The sequence below is a fragment of the Artibeus jamaicensis genome, unplaced genomic scaffold (assembly GCF_021234435.1).
Source record: "Artibeus jamaicensis isolate MK-2021 breed Jamaican fruit bat unplaced genomic scaffold, CSHL_Jam_final contig_797, whole genome shotgun sequence".
In the NCBI taxonomy this organism is placed as follows: Eukaryota; Metazoa; Chordata; class Mammalia; order Chiroptera; family Phyllostomidae; genus Artibeus; species Artibeus jamaicensis.
In genome coordinates, this window is record NW_026521977.1 from 22,315,920 (window position 1) to 22,331,570 (window position 15,651).

The window sequence follows — 15,651 nt, forward strand, 5'->3', positions numbered from 1 at the left end:
ATACTTTCCTTATTGTGATTTCTTCAAACCTTTTTTTTTTCCCCTAGAGAGTTTCACTTAACTAGCCTCTATGTCTCCCTTACTCCAACCTCATCTACAGTTGCTAGGAAATGTAGCTCCTTCGCAGGGTTCCTATTTTTCTCATTATCCCATCTCTTTTTTTTGTGGATTTACTTAATACCTCTTTCTAAATTGTTTTAGTCCTCTGCCTCCTTTCAGACCCTGTACTTTTCTGATCATTGTTTGATTTTGTTTTACAAAAGTCAGGAATGGCTATTACATGAAGTCATTTATTTGGTATGCTAGGAAGAGGGAACGCTGTATTTCCTTCTTATTATTTTTTTCTGGTTGCAAAAACTATGGCACTCAAGATAGGTAGATTATGTGGGGATGTGACAAATCACTTTAATGGCATCAATAAAATCCATATGAAAATGGTCATATTATCAGCTACACACTGGAAAGCCTAGAAATTCATGGAAGTAAAGTGTTTCTACATCAAGTTAAATTTACATGGCATTTTCATGGTCAGAGCCAGTGCCTTTCCAGTACTTTTCTATTCTGATAACATTTCCAAAATGAAATACTTGCCTTTATTCCAGGGATCACTCTATTCATATAAAAATTGAATTACATTAGCATTTAGCAAATATAATAATGTCTACAAGCTCTCTTTTCATCCATTGGAGATTCAACCTTTTCCCAATTTCCCTCCCCACCCCTGCTTGTGATTCTACCCAGAAGGGCTTATATATTTTCGTAATTTTATTCCCGGTTCAAGTTTTTTCCCCCATAGGTGGAAAGAAAACACAGAGAGGCCCTTCAGCCATTAACTCTTTGACTTGCGGTCTCAAAATGGCTGGACTAAAGATGTAGAATTACCAAGTCCATCTTAATCTAACTTATCATTGCCCCTATTATCTTTTTACACGTGAGAGGTGTACATTGCTTTTGTTGTATTACTTGAGAATAGTTGAATCTGTTGTGGCGAACAAGAAACTTAAATAACCAGAACAATAGAAAAAACTTGTAGGACATGTTCAATAAGAACAGTAATTTAAAAAAAGTATATTTTGAGAAAGAGACCAAATTAATGAGATGTATTATATACAGATAGGAAGTTAGCAATATTGAGGAGATATGATTAAAAACAAAATCATTTCCCAGCCCAGAGGTCATCTCCACAAAGTTAGTAGAAAAAGAAAACAGTTACATTCTTGAATAAGCATTAAACCAGAATGTGGTAAACATCACAGGCAATTTACTGAGAACATTACAGAGACAGAATGAAATCTCATCCTTTTGTACAGCCCAGCAGATACGCTCACTGTATACGTGCTCTTAAGATAAACAGGAACTACTCCTCAAGAAAGAAGACTTGGCAGATGAATGCTAAAACTACCTGGTAATTGGGGTGAACATCTGTATTAGCTGCTTGGCTTTATGCAGAAGAGAAACAAACTTCTCATATCTTTGTGATAGTAGCAAGACACCCACTGAAGTTAGGCTTCTACCCTCCTACAGAATGTGTTTGCTGAGCCTTTCTACTCCATGCCTCTGAAATTCTCTGCCTCAGTGGTATGATAGTAAATGTGTGACAACTGGTTCTCTTAGTCCACTTCATTCTATCACTGAGTCCTCTACTGAGGGTTATTTTTACTTATTTTATTTTTCTATTCAAAATGGCATTTGCTTATTTTTTTATAGCTTCTATTTCTTTCTGAGAATTTCTGTGTACTTACTGAGGATTTCTATTTTTTACTGTTTTAAGCATGTTTATAATTGCTTTTTAAAGAAAGTCCTCATTGGACTAGTCAATTATAGTTTATTCTTCTTTTCATTGTTGCTCAAGTACAATTGTCTCAATTTTCACCCACCACAGCCCCTACCCCAATCCTTCCCACTGTCACTCTTGAACCCACCCCCATTGGCTTTGTCCATGTGTCCTCATATATGTTCCTTGATGATGGCCCCTCCTATTATCCCTACCTCCCCACCTCCTCTCTGGTTACTGTCAGATTATTCTTTATTTCAATGTCTCTGGTTGTATTTTGCTTGCTTGTTTAAGTTCTACCTATAGGTGAAATCATATGGTATTTGTCCCTCACCACTGGGCTTATTCACTTAGCATAATGCTCTCCAGTTTCATCCATGCTGTCATGAAGGGTAGGAGCTCCTTCTTTCTTTCTGCTGCATAGAATTCCATTGTGTAAATGTACCACAGTTTTTTTTATCCATTCATTTACTGATGGGCACTTAGATTGCTTCCAGCACTTGGCTATTATGTCACTAAGATCAGGAACAAGACAAGGATATCCACTTTTACCACTTCTGTTCAATATAATATTAGAAGTCTTAGCTGCAGTGATCAAACAATAAAGAGAAATAAAAGGCATCCAAATTGGAAGAGGAAGTAAAACTGTCACTGTTTGGAGATGATATGATACTGTACACAGACAACCCTATAGACCACCAAAAAACTATCTGACCTAATAAGTGAATTTGGTAAAACAGCAGGGTTCAAAGACAATGTTCAGAAATCAAAGGCATTTTTTATACACCAACAATGAAAGATCAGAATCAGAAATCAAGAAAAAAACCTCATTTGCCATAGCAACAAGAAAAATGAAGTACCTAGGAATAAACCTAACCAAAGAGGTGGTTTGCAGAAAACTACACAACACTGAAGAAAGAAATTAAGGAAGACATAAATAGAAGCATTCATGTTCATAGATTGGAAGAACTAACATCATCAAAATGTCTGTGTTACCCAAAGCAACTTGTAGATTCAGTGCAATCCCTATTAAAATACCAATAACATATTTCACAGTTTACTCTATAATACATTTATATATGACATAATAATTTATGTTATGTATATGTACATGGAATACTAAGTCTCTAGAGATTACATCTGTATTAATAAATCTCACATAATCTGAAATTTATACTCCTTTAATTTTTATTGGACTAATCCATTTCCATCAATACTTGTCAGATTTTTGCCATTATGCAGTGACACACTTGCTCTTCTTGAGGTATAGGCCCTGCCATATTTTCTATATATCAGGTCATACTAAATCTACCTGGTATTACTTGGCTTTTCAGAATGAAATGCTAATTTCCTTTTTGTTTCCTTCAACCCTATAACCCCAAAGTGTTTTTACTGTGTTCATGAACTCTACCTGGGCTTCAATGTATGATTTGACTTAAACATTTAGGGATTGAAGATTGTGGTTCTCTTCCCTTAAGTTGTCCAGTGCTGTTAGAAATAGGTATTACATGTTGAATTCCTTCTTTCTTCTTTACTATTTTGCATCAGATCTAACTCAGTTCCTTAAACTTTGTATTTCTTCCAGGTGACATGCTGATACATTAACTCTTAATTTCACTTCAGCATTCCATTTGCTTCCATGAGCCTATCACTATAAATGTATGGATACATATAGGGTTTTCACTGATGTCTTCCTAATTCTGTGGACCCTGTTGCTAATTCCCTCCCCAAACCCAATTCATAGTATCATAAGAGTTTTTGGTCACAGAGAAGAAGAACTAACTCTAAGTAACTCAAACAGAAAAGGTATTTGGCAGCATAATTGCAGGTACAAAACTGACGGAGAATCTGATAAATGAGGGTTAAAGAATAGGCACTAATGGAGAATAGGCTGCTGTTGGAACAAAACACACTGCACCATAGAATCTATTTACTACCATGTGTTCTCTGAAAAAACTGCAGCAAAGGAGCCTTTACTGTGCTGACACCCACTTCATTGAAAACTGAAGTCAGGACCACAGTGCTACAGTGAATTTCAAACATTCCTGCTTCTCTAAGTCACTTCTTTGATGTCTAATTTTCCTTGCAGTCATACCTCTTTTGCTAAGATTAGATTAAGTGTAGTATGTAGGTAGGAAAGTCTAGGTATAGAAATATATCCAAGAGGGTGAGCATAGAGATCCAGGTAAAGATGATTAGTTGATTGGTAAATGGATGGATGTTGATAGATGGAGAAATGAAAGAGTTTGTGTATATGTGTATGTGTGTGTATCATTGTTTCATAAATTGTATAATATGCTTCAGAAGTTCATGGCATAAAAGAAGTACTCAAAAAATTAGGTATTGTTTATTCAAAGGGATAAAAGCTAACACTTACTGTTCTCTCCCCTTATAGTTATGATGTTTTCTTTAGCCATTATTCATTGAGCTCACTCTACTCTGCTCAGCTAAGAGAACTAGACTCAAAGAAAGAAAAGAAAAGAATTCTTCACATAAATATGGTTTATTTTGTTCACTTTATTGTTATATGTACAAAATTATTAAAATATAAAAATATGCAGAAAATATTTTTAATGAATTAACATACATTATCTGATATTTTCATTAGCATACAAAGTGTATTTAGGTGGCCTTGAAGAAAAAAAACACTTCAAATGATATGCAATTTTGAACAAACCACGTAGTTTCGGGGCACATAATAGAAAAATATACATAAGGAATCTTTGAATCTTAGAGGTAAAATTATGCTGCTTTCTAACTTTTAAATTTTGCCTTGTTCTGTTGCTTTTATTGATATTATTCCATTTCATTAATGTAGTGTAGTACAGTAAAAAGTTAGAAGAGTAATTTTCATGCATTATTCTTTATTTTTTTATCTTTTCAGAGTCCAATCATTTAAAATAATTGGCACAATTTAAAAAATTAAAACATGAATATTCTAAAAAATTACTAATTATAAGATAATGTTTTAAATAAATGTTTGAGAGAATTAAAAACTATATCACTTTGAGTGCACTTGGTTAAAGGTAACATCCAAGCTTAATGGCACTAACATCAAGTAGATTCCACATCACCTTCTGAGTCAATGTTATTATAATACCACCTCACCTTATATGTTAGACATCAATCATCACGTTAGATGACTCTGCAGTGGCTCATTAGCAGCAGATGAACAATCCAGAAGTGACTACTTCAACAAGTGTGGTTTATTAGATTATTGACATTCTTGTCTTGAGAAGATGTCTTTCGTTTTGTGTCTATAGAGTTTAATTTTTAAATTCAGCAGGCTATTTATAACAGGTGTCAGAAGTTTAGAATTGTTCCATGCCTTTATCTTTTTATACACTGTTTGGTTTGGTTTAATGTAATGAAACTGATAAATCAGTCAATATGGTAATTCAGTAGAAGGAGGTGGATCTTTGTGTCAGACTTAATTCCAGTATCAAGACAGATAAAATGGCCCTAACTCATTGACAAAAAGACAGAGAATAAACTATGCTTTGAGATTTGATCTTTAGACAAGTCAGTTAGTTCTACTAAAACTATCAAAAGGTAAAACAATAAATGAACAAAACACCGAAAAAATAAAACTTAATTGAAAGATTCAGCTGCCTGAGTCTCTTTGCTCTTAGCAAAGCCATACATTAATTTCTGGTATAGAGGCCATAGACAGCAATCTTTGATAGTGCCCTTGAGTTCTATAATATTAATAAAAATGGGACTGATGTTTGAAAAATTCTCTCGGAGAGTCGTGGTGTAGAAAGCGCAGATCCCAGGTAACAGACACAGTTGATGAACATGAGCGCTGCTGAAGGATTGTTACATTCAAAGATTCGGTGCTTGGAAAATGCCAATATAGCCTCAGATTCATAAAATACCCACACCCTTTCTCCAAATAAAAACAATAATAGATTTAATGTAATAAGTTACTCTGGAGGAGAAAATAAATTATTTATTGAATATTGGAATAATGTTAAACACTAACAACGAATGAGGAAGAGAAACTTCCTAAGTGAACAAGGTCTCCTTTACCATGTTTTTTTTTTTTTTTTGGAAATTGGTGAGAAGTGCCACATCTGTTATTGAGTTCAAATACTTAGTACTTACTCAGCGAAACTGTCCCATCGTTTGGGAGTTCAGGGTCATGATGCAAAAAAGATAAAAAAAAACAATGTTGCAATTTCACAACTATAAACACAAAGCAAATAAGGCCACAGGAGAATGAACCATGTAGGTAGGGAGTCATCATAGATCGATAAATATTAATGTTTTTTTCTACTAATGAAGTGCCAAATACTGGAAGAAAATATTACCTGTGAATTTTGCACTCTACGAAGGGCTGTGTCCTTTCTTTAAAACTTCAGAAGCAAGGGAACAGGGTATTTTAAAGAAAATTTCACACAGTGTTGAGTAAAGAATGTAGTTTAGCATTTTAATAATGACAGTCATTATACAGTATCTTCTATGACAAAAGCTCTCCACTTAATATGCTGCTGAGGTTTGTTTGATTCTCCTGGTGAGAGAAACTTTTTGAAAGGCTTTTTCTGAATCAGAAAACATTTTTGAGGTAGGAACTTTCTTTTTCTTTTTTCTATTTGGCTCCTACCATTGACTGCCACGATGTTTGGAATGGAAATGAAAGCTTCTGACAACCAGAAACTAAATGTCTATCAGATGACATGAAACTGAATATTTCGCGGTATCGATGTACTGCTGTGTGTTCAGGGATTTGATTGTCTCGTATTGGAAGTACAGAAATTTATTGTGGTTACAGAAATTACTTTTTGGTGCTGAGGGAGGCTGTCAGTAGAAATATCTCTGGGTTCTTTGCAGCATGAAGAGAAATACTGATAACTCAAGACATTATTTCCATAGCAATGAAGGCAGTAATGCAAACATTGAAAACCCAGAGAATGAATATTTGCACACGTGTCCTGCTGTGTAATAAAATATATCAGGTAAATAAATACAGGGTTGGGGCAAAAGTAGGTTTACCGTTGTCCATATGGAAAATAATGTGATAATTAATAAATAACAGAGGGATAAACCCTGTGTTTCAAGTACTAATAACTGTGAACCTACTTTTGCCCCCCACTCAAAATAAGTAGGAAGCTACCTACTTATGACAAAATGGCCAACAAACGGGACCTTAACTATTAGCCAATGAAAATTGTTCATTTAAAAAATCCCTTTAACATGCTGATGTTGTTAAAAATTCTATGCCCCTGTAATATTTCTAATGCAGATATTATGCCTTTATTAATAAATATACACTCATATAATGCACTTAGATACATGCATTTTTACTTGGCATTGTTCCAATCTATCATCACGGAACTCAGAGTAGGGAGCCAGTAGCTGGTGCCGTGACTTTGCTACATGATTCTGGAGTAACCATTTGTGCAAATGACAGTCCAGTTTTGAGGATTTTTTTCCCACTATATTAGCTCTGTGACTTAGATAAATGGTGTAACTGCCCTGGAGTCTTGAAAAATTTTGCAAACAAAAATATGCCTAGTGGACTCTCAATGACCATTTGAGTCTCCAGAGCTTGACATTTCATCAAACAGAGATTCACTGCTATTAATACACCACCTCATTTAAAATTGAAATGTCTCTGGGAAGGTTAAGATTTTTATATCGTATTTCCAGTCCATTTAATTAGATTACTTTATGCCTCCATCTAAACTCAGCCTCCCAAATCTACTGTGCTATGAAGAGCAGAGTTTTTACAGGGATGGTGGGAAGGTGATAGATGTAACCTAAATGTAGAGCTAGAAATAAATTGTATCTAGTTTAAACAAATTGAACTCAGACTTTTCGAGGTTCATGCTGTAAAAGCATTTTCAAATGGAGAGTCCTAGCTGATCCATTTGCTTCTAGTTCTGAACTACTTGGATTTTCCATTCCTGGGGTTTGCTTCTTATAACAACATGCTTAATATAAAGGAGTAAAATCGACCAAGAAAGAGTGTGGAGGGCATTATTCCTTTAAACACTTGATATGTATGTAAAACTTCTGATAGCCAAGTGGAGAGAGGAAGGTCGTCAAAAAGATTCTCTTAATAGCATATGCAGGGAGAATTTAAGTGCAATATGTACAAAGACTAGAGAAATCCTGTTTGTAATCTCCTGGGTATAAATACAGTCTTATCTTTCTTGCTCTCAGGATTTAGTCCTTTCCATGTGGAATTCCATTTTCCAATCTGCAGTAAAAGGGCACGCTGTAAGATATCTAGCTAGCAATGACTCCAGTTCTGGTCTAGCAATTTATACATTGTCAACTTACTAGATGCATTGACACCTCACAATAACCCCATGAAATAGAAACTATTTTTCATTATGACTATTTTACAGATACAGAAACTAAGACCAGATCTAATGCTGGCAAATACTGCACCTGGGATTAGAATTTTAACACGTTCATTTGTAGTGCCCACACTTAAAACCATTGTGCCCTAATGAACAGAGCCTGAGAATTCTTTTTCCAAACAAACCATATATTTGAGCTTTTACTTTGTACGGGGACTCGATGAAAACCGCATTCTTTTTCATGATAGAGTCAAAGAGCACCTCTTGTGTGTCAAGATATTTTACAGTTATGTCTGTGAATAGAATAACTCCTGTCTACTTGTTCAAATAATATGTGGAGTGACATGTACATATACTCACCTACATGCCTGCCAAAATAAAATATAAACATTACAACACACCTCTGAATTAGTAAAATTACACCCGTATTACTGTAGAGAAGAGCAAAGTCATGGGGACAAGCATCTAGCACAGAGTATAAAGCTGTGAGCTAGGGAGCCTGCAGGTGATTTCAGCGGCCCCAGACGTCACCCTCAACCTTTCGGTTTTCTCGGTTGAGGCCCCAGACGTTATGAAGAGAGACAGCATCTCTACTGCACTCTTTCTGGTGTCTGGATCCAGAGAATTTCCGAGCATAAGAAAATGGTTCCTGTTTATACCACTGCGTTTAGGGTGCTTTATGATACAACAGCAACAATGGAAACAAACAGCAACTCAAGAATTAAGTATGCACTGCAACCAAACAATGCTCATGTTTCAGGCATAGCTCCACAGAGTTTCAGGAAGACATATTCCACCCAGTGGCAATTCGAAAGACATGTGAGCCTTGAGAAAGGAAGAGGGCATAAGAATCCTCCTAACACTTACTGGTCTAGTCAAGGGACAGGTATCAGTTGACCTACGGACGTGGACAACAGGGTGGGGATGGACTGTGGGGGGATGGGCAGGGCCCGGGAGAGCTATGGGGGAAATTGGGACAACTGTAACAGAACAAAAACAATAAAGAAATAAATATGTAAATGAATAACTAGGCAATGAAAACAAATAAAACCTACTGCTTCTGAAACTTGAGAATATCTAGAACCACTTAAATGAGCCAAAAACCTTCTCTACCACTACCCTTGCCACTTTTAGGGGAAAAGGCAGTAATAGAAAACAGAGATAACTACATAAGTAACAAAATAGCAGATGACTGACACCTAAAAGTGTTTTTAAACATATATCAATTAATGGAAGTGGGGCCCCAGCTAAAGACTATGACTATGACACATTATTGATAATATCCTCATCACAAAGCCTCCCCTCGTCCATGGGCGCTTGAATCTTTACAATGTTTCTTTGCTTTGACTGGGCAAATAGAAATCCGGTACAACCTAAATAGTAGGATTTAGTGAATTTTTAGCTATAGAGTATCACTTTTTCTTACCTGTGTTTTGTGTGTGTGTAGGAACACGTGTGTGCGAGAGAGAGACAATAAATCATTTGCAGGCTTTACGTACTCTCTCTCACACACACACAATAAAGAAACAAACAAACAAAAAAGACAGATTTTTGGATCAGTTCCCCACCCCCCACCCCTGCATCAGCAAGACTTCAGAAGCCTACTGCTGTCCGTGGACCTACGAGAGCTTTAGGTATCTGTCCCGAGCAGACAAGGCCACACAGGGCTACTTATTGAATTCTTGCAGCTTAGTTCTTCCATCCCCATCCAAGTCCTTACTGCCAGCTCAGCAGGAATTCAGTTCGGAGCCTGCCCAGAGCTCGATGCTCCCTGTGCAGATCTCTTAGCCGGGGTTACGAGAGCGCTGCTGGCACTGCCCTGGAGTCTCCACAGCGCCACCACCCCTCAGTGTGTGGGCACCGCATTCATTTTTAGAACTGAATCTGTGCAGCTGAAGAGCTTGGGGCCATTCGAAAGCTCCCACATTCTCCTGTTTGAGAACTCTGGAAGAGGAGTTGCCCATTTTCACGGTTTATTTCTCCTCTTACAATAGATTTGGAAATAACTGGGGCAATCCACAATAGTGCTCGGAAGATCTTCAGTTTCTTTCATAGGGCTCTGAACTGATTTGGCTGTATATCCAGGAACATCGGAACCAAATCAGAGCCCATGGGCCGACAAAGCCAGAGGCACCTCGGCTCCTTTAAATCACACATTCTTTTTGGTTCTGACTGTGGACTGGCATGAGTGGGATTCTTTCTGATCCCTGAGGGTAAAGTTGGTCAGGTTCACAGAATGTCAGCTCTAAAAAACTTTGGAGTTCCTAACTGCTACCTACCTGACTGCTTCATGTTATAAAAGGGGTAATGGAGTCTTGGTCACAAAAGGAATGGGACATTCCTGAAGTCACAACACAAAAATACTAGAAAATCTAGAAGTAGAACTCTTTTTTAAAATATTTTTTAAATTTATTTTTAGGGAGAGGGTACGGGGAGGAGAAACAGTGGGAGAGAAACATCGATGTGTGGTTGCCTCTCACGTGTCCACTGCTGGGGACCTGGCCTGCAACCCAGGCATGTGCCCTGACTGGGAATTGAACCAGTGACCCTTTGCTTCACAGGCCCGTGATCAATCCACTGAGCTACACCAGCCAGGGCTAGAAATAGAACTCTTGATCCCTGCTTCTAAATTATCTATTCTTCTAAATTGTTAACTCATTAAAATGAAAGAGTTGGGCTTTCTTATGAAATAAATGCATGTGTATCCATCCATTCTTTGTATTAATTTTGGCAGCCTTTATTAAAAACACACCATTAGTAAACTGAACATTAATCTTCTTTTACAAGTTATTTACAGTGGTTTTATTCATCATCAATACTGTGATTATTCCTTAAAAAACAATAATTATCAAGGCACCAGACACTTTATAAAGCATTCGTATGCATCATTGCATTTATTCTTCACAAGAACTTTATATAGAAATAGTATTGATATTTAAATTTAAAGACTGAGGCTTGAGTGAAAGGGGGGAGATGTCCCAGAAGCCACTTATCTAAAATGAGTGTGAGGATTTGAACCCGTCTTCTTCTGACTGCTATCTGCCCGTTTGCCTATTGATCTGTTTTGTTTCAAATTTCACACTCCTTTCAGTTCTCTGCCAAGTAATTAAAGCTCTGATTCAAATTCCTAAAAAACCATTAGAGAATTTATACTGTTTAATGTCAGTGTTGCAAAAATGCAATGCTTTGCAAGAAATTTGAGAAAACTTTCAAGGCATGTAATACAATCTATCAGATGGGGTCGTGGCTATATAAAAGTTACCTTTTGAAAAATATACTAACTCAAAAGAGGTACTTTGTTTGAAAGTTAGAGAAAGCGACTCTTCCAAATCCATATTCATAATCTCAGTTTTTCCTATACTGGGTGTGACATAGGTGGTGACTTCGTAAGATAACCATATAAAGTCTTTGCTTAATAACTAAATAAGGACAAATGTATGTAAAACAGTACGGCACCTGGAATACAGTAAGTGTTAAGTGAATGTTAGTCTTTTTTTATATAAATTTTAAAAAATTTTTTTTTCTTCCCCCCTCTCCCTCCCTCCCCTCCCCCCCCTCCATCTTGATCACTATTCACATTCTGCCCTCATTTTTTCTTCTTCCATTTATTTCTCAGTCCCTGTAAACAGTTGACTTTTGTTTTCTGTGTTTATTATGATGAGTCCATTACTACTTAATTCATATCATTCTAACAGAAGCAGGGATGTAGTATTTTTCAGTGTTCTTTTTGTTTGTCAACCAAATAGCATTTATTACAACTACCTATCTACCTAGTTTTTTTTGAACATGGATCATTTCTCAACAGCTTTCTTAATTTTGTATATAATTATTTTCTTTATTTATCACTACATCCTATGAAGGAAGAAAATGCTACTGTTCCTTATGTACCCATTGCCTCAGTTAGTGTCAGTTACTCAGCACCATGGTAATCCTGTGTAATAAACAGGCGCAGAACATGAGTGCACACAACAGTAAACTGAGGTACAGATGCACTAATCTTGGCTGGACTTTCTTATATGTAAGAGGCCCACTTGCTATTGGAGCATCTAGACTCATGTTGGCTGGGGCAACCGAGAAGACTTGGTGCTGCCCAAATGTCTTTCATTCTCCAGCAGATTAATCCAGGCCTTCTCTCATGGCAACATCGGTGGTGCGGAAGTGGAAGTAGAACCATGTTTCACTTTCTTTTTCCATCTCCAAAGCAAATCCCATGGCCAAGCCCAGATTCAAGATATGGGGAATTAGAATCTACCTGTTTAGTATGTAGAGCTGCAAAATCCAATGTCAAAGAGCATGGCTACAGGGAGAGGCAAGAATTGAAAATGTTAATGAAATTAATTCATCCTCTCACAAGAATAAAGTAAAGTGCAACAGATTTAAGTGAGTTGTCCAAGCTCACACATCTAGTCCATCGCGGAATCAGAATCCAAACTCAGGATTGTCAGATTCCAGAGATGTGACCCAATACATATTGATCTTTCTTTCCATTAAAATGTCTTTTTTCTCTTTTGCCTTCTAGAACATCTATCCCCAGCTCTATTCTTAATACACTAGCGATTAGTTATGTCTCCTTTGCAAGTTCTTATCTAGACCATCATCACTAGAGAAGCTAGAGATAACCTTAGAATCCTGCTGTAGACCTCTTTCTTCACACTCTCCATCCTTCAGTCCATCAAACTCCAAAAGGTATGTGGTTAGACACCTCTTGACCTTGGACAGGGAAATATATGACATCTTTAATTATACTAGTCTCCAAATGAAATGCATCTTCACAACTTTGAAAACATGATAGCTATTAGATCTAAAATTTAATGGGTTAATGAAGCACATACATTACCTATATTATAATTTATTATTTTTGATAGTACATATTTCAGTACAATTGGCTTCCTTTGCAACATAGGGCATTTTATTTATTATATTTGATAGCATTTATATGATAAGGATCTTTAGTATTATGAGACTGGGAAAATATATACCATATACATACTTAGTAATGCTATTATTAATTTTCACTGCCATAATTATATTCCAATTAGTGAAAATCTTTCTCTGTCTCTGATATCTCTCAGGTTTGACACTTACATGCCCAGGTTTCTAATGTCACTATATGGTTTTGGAGTCACACCAGAGTCAATATACTTAAAACAGAACCTCTCTCCTCTTTTACCATCCTGTGATTCCTAGTGCAGAAAATGTTACCAACAGCTGGGTATCATAATCAGTTTCTCTGCCTCATATCTCCATTGTCAATTAGTACAATCCTGTTCAGACTACTAACAACACCTTCCAATCATCACCTTATACCTCATTTTATGCTTCTCAAATCTATATTCAGCATGGAATCAGGATGTTCCTTTTAAAATCACCAATCATATCAATAGTTTCTCATTGCACTAAGGATGATGCCCAAATGTTTATTGTGTCTTCTTAAGCCCTTCACCATCTGGATCCCTCTGCCTTCATCTTCCATCATTATCCCCCTTACACTTGGAGCAGAAGGATGAAATAAACATTCAACCAGAACAGAATAAAGAAACAAGAATTCAGAAAAATGAAGGGCTTAGGAACCTCCAGGACAACTTTAAATGTTCCAACATCCAAATCATAGTGGGGTCAGAAGGAAAAGAGGAAGAGCAAGAAATTGAAAACTCACTTGAAAAAAACTGAAGGAGAACTTCCCCAATCTAACAAAGGAAATAGACTTCCAGGAAGTCCAGGAAGCTCAGAGAGTCCCCAAAAAGTTGGACCTAAAGAAGCACACACCAAGGCTCATCATAATTACATTACCCAAGATTAAAGATAGAGAATCTTAAAAGCAGCAAGAGAAAATGAGGCAGTTACCTACAAAGGAGTTCCTATAAAACTATGAGCTGATTTCTGAAAAGAAAACTTATAGCAAGAGGGAGCTAGAAAGACGTATTTAAAGTCGTGAAAGGCAAGGACCTACATCTAAGATTTCTCTATCCAGCAAAACTTTCATTTAGAATAGAAGGGCAGACAAAGTGCTTACCAGATAAGGCAGAATTAAAGGAGTTTACTATCACTGGGCCCTTATTAATATGAAATGTTAAAAGACTTATCTAGTAAATAGATAAAACACTATGAACAGTAAAATGACAGCAAACGCACAACAATCAACAACTGAACCTAAAAACAAAACCAAAAACGAAATAAGCAAACAATGAGAACAGAACCAGATTCACAAAAATGGAGATTACATGGAGGGTTAGCAGCGGGGAGGGGGCAGGGATGTAGGGGGGAAAACAGTACCAGGAATAAGAAGCATAAATGGTAGGTACAAAATAGACAGGGGGGAATTAAGAATAGCACGGGGAATGGAGAAACCAAATAATTTATATGTATGACTCAAGGATATGAACTAAGGTGGGTGAGTGCTAGAGGGAGGGGGTGCAGGATAGAGGGGAATAAAAGGGAGAAAAATGGGACAACCGTAATAGCATAATCAATAAAAGGTATTTTAAAAATCTTTCTAATCTCAAATTCTTTAAGGTTTCTCTCTTAACCTAGGGAATCAGGATTAGTTAATTTTTGCTGCTTAATAGAGTATCACCAAATTTTGAGGCTTAAAGAAACAACCACTTAGATCATGATTTAGCAGATCAGCAGTTTGGACTCAGCTAAGCAGTTCTTTTGGTTGTCTGAGCTCACTCCTGAATCTGTCACTGAATTGCCAGCCTGATGGAATAGCATTCTGGGGGCTTGGCTGGTTGTCAGATGCAGCACCTCTGCTTCTTTTCCTGGTCCTCCTGGCGGCTTCCCTCAATCCAGGTTTGATTACAAGGCATGTTCCAAGGGAATAAGGACTGAAAGCTGCAAGGGCTCTTGGAGATTTGCTCAGAACTTGTCTAACATCAATTTTCCCACTTTCATTTGTTAGAAAAAGCCAGGAAACCAGCTACAATTCAAGAGGTGGATAAATTCCATCTTTTCATGGGAGGTATATAGTGAACACTTTGCAATCTCCTGCAGAATTTAAACAGGATTTTTTGTTTGTTTGTTTTTCAGAGGACTAAGAGCATACTCATATTTTAGGTCTTAGCAATAATGTCTCTCTATTTTTCAGGACCTAATTAGGCCTCCCACCTGTATTTTCCCCCATTATCCCACTTTTTCTCACACCATAGAAGTTTCTTGTTTTTCTTTCAGCCTAGACCACACATCCGGTAAAGGCCTGGACTCTGTACATCTGCATTGCTCCTTACATATAATGATGGTGCTCTATAAAGTCTTTCTTCTGTACGTGACCTTGACCAAATTTCCTTTTGTATAAGGACACCAGCCATGTTAAAGAAGGGCACCATTTAATGACTTAATTTTAATTTAAGTCCTCTAAAGACCCATTTCCCAACATAGCTACTCTCTGAAGTAATGAGGATTGGGTTTCAACATATGACTATTGAGGGGGACACAATTGACCCTTCTTTTCATCTCCCCCACATCGTGCCCTTCTCAAATGCAGACTACATGTACCCCATCTCAGCAACTCCAAAGATTTAACCCATTTCAGCACTAACTAAATGTCCAACACCTCATCTAAATATC